Below are 8,594 nucleotides of genomic sequence, written 5' to 3' on the forward strand. Positions count from 1 at the left end.
GTAGTGAAACATTATTTCAGAACTAACTTTAAATGCAATTTTGCAAATTTAGCACAAGTGGGAAAACAGTTTTGAAATCTCTAAACCAAAGTGGTACCTTGCAACTATAGACAGCTGCCTTTGATCTAGGCTTCTGTTTAAAAAGCTGAAATGCTGACTATTGGTCCAGAATGCTCCATGATTTCAACCTTAGATCCTTCAACCCAGTCTCACCACAGATGAGCAGTCTATCTGCTAACATTATAGTCCTAGTATAAAAAGTGAAAAGCCCCCTGTTTGCTGATAAAGCCAAACTCTACACTGTAAACCCACTGGTGTTAAGGGCTGCATGGGGTATAAGTCAAAAACAATTTTGCAGACTCTTATGATGTCATTTATTTATTTCCAGCAGCTCCATAATGTGCTAACCATTTCAAATATAAAAGAAAGTGTGGCCCTTGCCTCAAGCTTTTCTATGATTTTTTGTACCAAGTGAAGGATGACCTCTCCTAACCACACCCCCGCCCTTTACCAAAGGATAATCTCTCAAGGAAAGCGGTGGCGACAAATGGTCTACCAAAAAAGATATGGGGAGTAATTCTGCATCACCAGAGGAATGAACCAGATGACTCAATAGTTTTGGTTTTTGTGACATGCAACAATGTTAAACTCATCAGGAGAAGAAACAGCTTATACAGCAGTAAGAGCAGCTGGGTGTCCTGTTGCAAGAGATATGGGGTAATACAGGCAAAGCATGTCAACAGTAAAGTGGACTAGAATCCAAGTCCACTTCACCCTGGAAGCCAACCAAGCTCTACATTCTCATGTCCTCCAAGGATATTTCTTTAGGAAACTATAGCTCTGGGATAACATCTCAGCCCTGGGGGTTCCAAGATAGTGCAGGCAGAGTATGTAGAACACATGAAAGGCATATTGTCATGCCTTGACCTTTCCTTTGAGGGGTCTGCACCATGATGAAAATGTGCTGGATTCCCCACCAGTGGTCTGTGAGCCTTCACCTGCCTAGATGATAGAAGCATCAGAGCAGGTAGCAAGTGATGGAAAGCTGGTGCAAGTGCCTCTTGGACAGTCTTCTCTGGAGGTTGGATCTGTCTGTGAAGTAAACATGAACTATTTTTTTCTCAAGCTCCTTGGGTAAATTCTTCAGCAGAGTGTTCCCTGGCCAGCATGCTGTTTGAATGGACACCATTTATGGGATCACAGGCCTCTCCTGGAAGTAGGAGGGTAGAAGAAGGGAAGCTGGGCACCAGCTCTGGGAACTGGGCATGGTATAAGATGGGGGCAGTTGTTGGGAATTGCAGGGTCATGCCCAAGGAGCCAGAGGCTAGTATCTGTGAGGGCAGGTGAGCCCCTGGGCCATAATTCTGATGGCTAAGGCTGCAGCCCACTGCTCCCTTTGACATCTTTTGCTGCCTGTTCTCTGTGGCCATGTGCATGTGACATGTAAGAGAGTAGACACCTGCTCTACCCTCTTTGATGCCAAAGGTTCATAGCCAATGCCACCTGATCAAAATTTCCCTGAGCCTTTTCTACCCCCTACTGGACATGCATATTGTCGCACTGCCTTTTCTTATGCATGATCTCAGTGGTCCATCTTTGGGCCCCACAAAATTGACTTGCTTCTCCTGGTCACCCCACAGTTAGTCACACATCATCTTCCCTGCTAGTTCCCTTAGGTGCTGAGGCATGAAGTCATTAATGGCCTGCAAATTCAGGGGAGGAAGAAGTGAAAAAGGCACAAGTGCCATTGTTTCTTCCTCTGGCCTAATACAATGCAACAGAATCAGCTGTGGCACTGGGCATGGAGGAGCCACTTTACCAATTATCAGCTGTAGGGGAAGCAGTGTAGAAACCCATGGCTGGCTAGCTGCCCAGACCAGAGTTGGCTAAAGACTGTAATAGAGAGTTCTTGGCTGTTTTCACTAAGTGCTGCCAAACAGAGGCTGCTATCTGTGATTAACTGCAGAGCTGTTATCTCTGCCTTGTCTGTTTGTAAGCTGCTTTTGGAGGCTTGTAGAAATAGATGGGCTGACTGGTGAGACAGGGCTTTGCTATTGTACACCTCTCCCCTGTTTTCTTGGATCCAATTTTCCCCTGTCCCTCCTCTCCCCTCCCCTCCCCTTCAGAGTGGCCTATCTGTGAGGGGAGTCTCTGTAGTTCAGCACAGCTTCCCTTTGTCTGAGGCAAGGGTAACAAGTCTTTCTGCACAGCAGCAGAGCCTCCCAGTGTGGGTATATTCTTCAGAGTCAGTCTACTTGCATGTTTTGGGAGTGTATCATGTGGACCAGTGAGGTGCCCTGGAGTGTCCTAGGTGATGGGATGCTAGGAGGAGGCACTAGGAACTGCGGCACAGAGGCAAGAAAGTAAATGCTACTAGTCCCCCTCTACAAAGGTTAGGTACTCCTGGCAAGAGACATCTGTGCCTCAGCACAGATACCTAGGACCTACCTCTATTATTCCTATGGGAGGATGAGGCAGTAGTCTATCAACAGGTCCTGATGGGCTAAGATTAGTTTGAGTGGGAAGGAAACCCTAGTTCCACCCACTCCCCATCACTGCATTTTCACTCTCTGAGGAAGTGACATCCTTTTCCTCCCCTCCCCTCCCAGACTCTCTGAGGAGGTGAGCTCTCACAAGCCTCTTGAAGAGCTCTAGGGCATAGACCCACCAGCCATCTGAAAAAGGGCATCTTTGATATGTTCTGAGATGATATGGAGTGGCACCTCTCCCAGAATATGTGCCGGCTGGGGAAGTGAGAGGGAGAAACAGGTGGTAGTACAATGTGTGGAGCAGATGCGCCTTCCTTTGCACAATATGTCACCAAAACAGTCTTCCATTGGAAGGCATCTGTGTTCTTGCATCAGCATGGATCACACAATAAGAATTCATGTTCAGATTCTTCCAGGCCTACTCACAACGTGTGCTGCTTTACTCTGCAACAGACACTGTGAAATCAGTGGAGCTTGAAAAGGCTTGTCACTAAGGCCAGATTACATTTATTTATATTAACTCACACTGAACCTACTTGCACTAGTACCCTTGGTATCAAATGTAAAGTCCTAGGAAAAGATCATCATCCCTGCTCAGGTCTTCTTTATACTAAATACAAGTGCCACAGTGGAGCGAAATGATTATGAAAGCCCTGCAGCTATTTGGAAGGTGAAGGAGAATTTTTCTATTATGGGCACTGTAGGTAATAACCATTAGTCTTCCTTCCACAAAACCTCAGTTGCATGATCTAGTATAGGGGGGTAAACTGGGGACAGAGAAAGGCATTACAGGCAAGGCCACAAAACTCAGCATTGCAGAGATTCTAGGCACTACTACAATTGACTAGACCACCCTAGGGGGACTATTTTAACAAAGATAGGCCCCCAGGAGCAGCCCAGAAATGTTTCCATCTTGGTTTCCCTTGAAACCTCCTGAGCTGCAACTGTTTGTCATGGCTCTTAGAAGTGAAGGACAGATTCTCATTCCTTATACTCAGTGTGATTAAGAGTGTCAGAATCAGGTCCTGAGTAAGTCTTTTACCAACATGAGTCAGGCTTACAGAATAAGTCAGTTTACCCTCCACACACCCACACAATAGACCTGCAGCCTGGTAACAAGATTATACACACGCCTACTAACACCAGCTAAAATGAAGAACACGAAGTAATGAGGTGATTTATTATCTCCTGTCCATCCTGAAGACCTCAACATACTGTGCCTCTGTTCTGTATGCCTTAGCAACTGATTCATGAATGACAGTAGTCTATTAGCTTTTCACTCTCAAAAATGCAACCCCATCGCTGTGCACAAGGAATTGAGAGAACCAATCCAGTAGCCAATGTATCCAAACCTTTCTCCATAGTATGTGTGGCTTTTTTTTCTTGGATCTCAACAATTAGAAAGAAAAAAAAAACCATTTGCACTGTTTTCTACAAAATGGAAACATATCAAGCAACCACTGCAATGAAGTCCATTTAAATATAAATGTTTCAGAACCTGATTGAGAATGCCTTGGTCACAGCAATGAGCAATGACCCCCAGGAGCAGCCTCCCTGAATTCAATATAATTTATCAATCCTGACTGGGAATGAAGTTTGATGGGCCTACTTTTGCCACCAACTTGTTGTCAGTGTGAGTATGGCAGGAGGTTCACAATCTATTCTTAATTGTTATTAACCTGTAATGTTACTAGAGTACCCAAAGGCCTCATTCAGGATCTAGGACTGTGCTAAGCTAAGCTGAATGCTTCCTTTCCTTTCCTTTCCTTTGCTTGTGACAAGATATTTAGAAGAATTCACAGATTCATTGGAATCTGACATGGCCACCCTGTGAGCACTTCTGCTATGACCCATACAAATACAAATGAAGAAATGGTGTCTGCCCCAAAGAGATTATATGGGTATCTATAAGTCCATACAAAAAAAAATTCTGAATATGATCCAAGGAGAGAGGAAAATATTAAAGAATGGATTATCAAGTGCTGATTCACAACAAGCCAGAACCAGAGGCCCTTATGTTAGCATAGTTTATTCCATTGGGGTTGCATTGACTTCAAGGAAACTACTGGTAGAGCAACACACTGCTCAATGAAAGCAGGGATATCTGATTTAGGTCCGTTGGCAAGTGATTACAAAGACACCAACTGAAATTCAGAATCATAGTTAGAGGAACTGTCTTTGTTATTACCTACTTCCCAAAAGAATAAAAGAGACATCTTTTGTCTCAGTTTGTTCCAAGCCTAGTCAGAGCACCTCATCTGAGACAGAAAACAGTAGCCTGTCAACATGTGATCAGTTTGGTTGAGGGAGGTTTTAAGAGTATATGTTCACTCAACTAGCTAGATGACAATATTATCAGGTCACTTGTCTGGCAGCTCCTTCAAGAGGCAACAGTCTGCAGAGCATATCCTGAAACCAGGAAAAATACTACAAATGAAATCCTGTGTTCATTTGGAACAATAGGGGTGCATCCAGATGGGTGCACACGTATGTTTCCCCAGGGGCAAATAGCAGTGGCACATAACTGCTACTTGTCCCCAGGGAAGTCCTGTGCACACGTGCCCTAGTGTGCGGCAGGTTGCCCTGGGTGGGGTAGGGGAGGCTGGGGTCAGCACCTGTGCTGGCCCCAGCAGCCTTACCTGGGGTCTAGGGGCCTCCTGGGGCTTCAGCAGCAGCAACCCAGTGCGCAGAGCCTGACCGGCAACCGGAGTGTGGCTCCTGCTAGCCAGGGTCCAGTCTTGTGCATTGCACACTGACACCATATACACCTTCCTGCTTTTTCAGGCACAGATTTTTTTGACACCGGGATTTTCCGGCATTAAAAAATCCACCACGCTGCAAATTAGCAGCACAGGAAATATCTGCATACATAACGCATGCGGTTGGTGCCACATACCACATGCGCGCGTTTGTCTGGATTTGCCCTAGGAGTTCTGCTGGTGGATGCAAGAAGAATGGGATTTCACCCAAAGTTTTGTAAAACTGTCATGGATACCAAGACAAGCTCTGAAAAAGAGCTGTTTCAGGACCCATGGCCACCCAAGGGTGAGTAGGAATCACTGTTTCTCACCACTGAACTCAGTTGGAATTACATTCTACGTTGGTAAATGGACTACAAGTTACTGTAAGAGGTATCTCTTACTACAAATTTAAAAAGCTCCTGACATAATTTCCCATTCAACCTTGAAAAAGAATTTACAGCAACAGTTTGCAGAAGTAAGGGCTAGGGAAGCACAGCATCAAAAGAAACAAAACTCATGAGGGCACGTGAGGGTCATGAGAGGAATTTTGTGACTATTCAAAATAGATTTTTCAAAGGAATTTAAGTACAACAGAAAGGAACATAGTACAAGTGTTCAGAGACACAGTCAGCCACTACCTTCTCCTCATTAGATGTGACTAAAACTATAAAAGACCAAAGATATGAAATGAGGCAAAGCAGAATTTCCCTGACTCAAATGTAAAGTGAACTGGACCAGTGCTGAGGTGATAACTATGCCATGGCATGTAACAAAACACATTTTACTGGCTGGAGATTTAGTTTTAGTTTTTCCACTGAATACATTTAGTTATATAACTAATAGGAGAGGAGTTGGATTCTAAGCATTAGAAATGCATTGGATCTATACATGCATTATGCAGCAGCCAACAGTTCCATCTTTAAGACGTGGTCAAATAGTGATTTTTGCATAATGTGTCAATATGATTGTGAAGAAGAGCTCAGTTGGATATTGAAATGGGTAGCATAAGATACTGTAGAAGCAAAATAAGTCAATCTTCAGATGGTAAGGACAAACACAAACAAAAGGAACTTTGACACAGTGAGGAGGGACCCATTATATACTCAGTGGAGGAAAAAAGTTAAAATAACTTTCTACAGCATTTAACATATCTATATATCTTTCCTATATAACATTCATATTACATGTCTTAAATATTTTGAAATGCCTATTTCTCACCATATTATTGCTGCTGTTCCTGTGAAGACAAGATAATTTTGCCCAAACTCGCTCTGCCAAGAGGTGAGTTTTACTTATTTTTATCTGGGTTTCTCACCCTTGCAGTATATGACCATCATAAAAGTGTTAACAAATATCAACTCACAACAAGGTGAGGGAGGGAAATATTAATATTGCCAGTTCAGCAATGGAAAACTAAGGCACTAAAGGCAAGGAACTTAAGTTCTACTTTTTAGCTTCATAGCACCTAACTATAAGGCATTCAGCTTTCAGAATGGAGTATACAGTTCTGCATTAGGCAATACATGGGGAGATTCAGATGCCTCAGAATGGGCTTCAAAACAGGCAGCTCACTGAGTGGAAGATGCCTAACTAACCAATAGTAAAAGCAAAAGGCAGCATATGTTAAAACCAGGCATTGCCAGTGGCTTAGGCAATGCCTTCTGGGCATCTGTGTCAAGCCAAGATTCATAGCCTGAAAGCATCAGGGAGAGACTCCAAGCTGCTTTGTTCTGCCCAGATAGCAGAAGTTCTGGACATGTGTACAAGAAGAATGAGATGTCTAGGAAATCTTACTGGTGAAAACTTGGTTGCCTATGGACTTTAGGGGCTCCTATGCATGTGCAGGGAGCCAGATCCAACGTGTTGGAAATCCACTGATTAATCAAATCTGCTGGAGCACGGAAATTAATGTGCTCCAGTATGCTCTAGTGTGACATGTATGAGAGTCCCTGCACTGCAAAATGGTGGTGGAGTGCTTTGAACTAAAGCTTGTTTGATGAGCTTAGGTTCAAAGCACCCTGTCACCATTTTTCAGTGTGGGGGATGCTGATACGCATGGCGCTCAGGTGTTTTTAATTAGCACAGCTCACTAATTAAAGCACCCCACACCACCTGGCGCATGGTCTAGGTGACTAAGGAGATGAGCAGAGCTTTTGAGGATCTGCTCTTGAATTTAGACAATAAATTTGAAGTCCCAATGCAAGTTCCTCAGCTCTTTTGTGAATATGGGCCTAAATAACTTGTCCAGCATTGCAGAGTAACATGATGGTAGAGACATGTTATGATTTACTTGTGCTCCATAACTATAGGAACATTAGGAGATAATGAGAGGAGAAATGAATGGATTTACTAATTACAGTGGCACATCTACATAACAAACTAAGCATACCTGACCAACAAGGAACAAGTCTAGTAAAAGCTGTGTTAACCGGCATTCTACTATCCAGAATACTCTCTTAACTGGAATTTCCAGCTGACTGGCTGGACACCGGGTTTGGGGTGGGGGGAAACTCGCATGTGGCGGCTGCTGCCACCACTCCATGTGCAGCCCTCACCACCCCCTGACCCCCACTCTGCATGTGGCCACCACCCCCCCGACCCTCTGCTCTACAGGGGTTTTCAAAAAGGTTGAACACTCCTGCCTCAGATAACTGGAATTTTTACCCAGCACCTCCCTTACCCCACTCATGCCGGTTAATACACCTTTTATGGTACCTCTAAAAAGGACAGGGGTATTAAAAGATTCAGCAGTCATTAAATAGTTATTAATCAAGTGCCCTGCATACAAGCTATTTTTTAACTTACCCATCACTTTAACCATTTACAGGTATGGTAAAACCTTGCTGTGTGGACAGGCCATATAATATCATGTCTGTCATTACAATTTCTATGGGGCGAAGTGATTCTATTTGTCTATATTTTCACATTCAGCTGTGATACTCTAGAAATAAATGTAAGCATATCAAATACTACCAACCATCAAAAGATGCTGGGTCCACTCTTGGACAGCATAGATTTGTACGGAAGTTGAAGGTATTCAGAATTTCAAACAGGTGCCTGGCACCTTACAGGAGAAGGCCCATTATTTCATTCACTTTTCACTCACTAAGAATAGTTCCTGTTCTGGCAAACCACAGCATTCATCACTGAAAAGAGAGAAGCATATCAGCCACAGCAGACTCTAAATGACTGTGTTGATGACCGGGGGTGCAGTGACATTTAAAAAATGAGCACTGACTTTTTAGTGATCTATACACCGAGACCCTGATCCCATGAGGCCTCCATGTGTAAAATTCGCATTGGACTTGTTCACTGGAGGTTTTGAGGGATCAAACACTGAATATTAAATACTTAATAGCAATTC

Source organism: Alligator sinensis, unplaced genomic scaffold, assembly GCF_000455745.1.
Source record: "Alligator sinensis unplaced genomic scaffold, ASM45574v1 scaffold59_1, whole genome shotgun sequence".
Lineage (NCBI taxonomy): Eukaryota > Metazoa > Chordata > Crocodylia > Alligatoridae > Alligator > Alligator sinensis.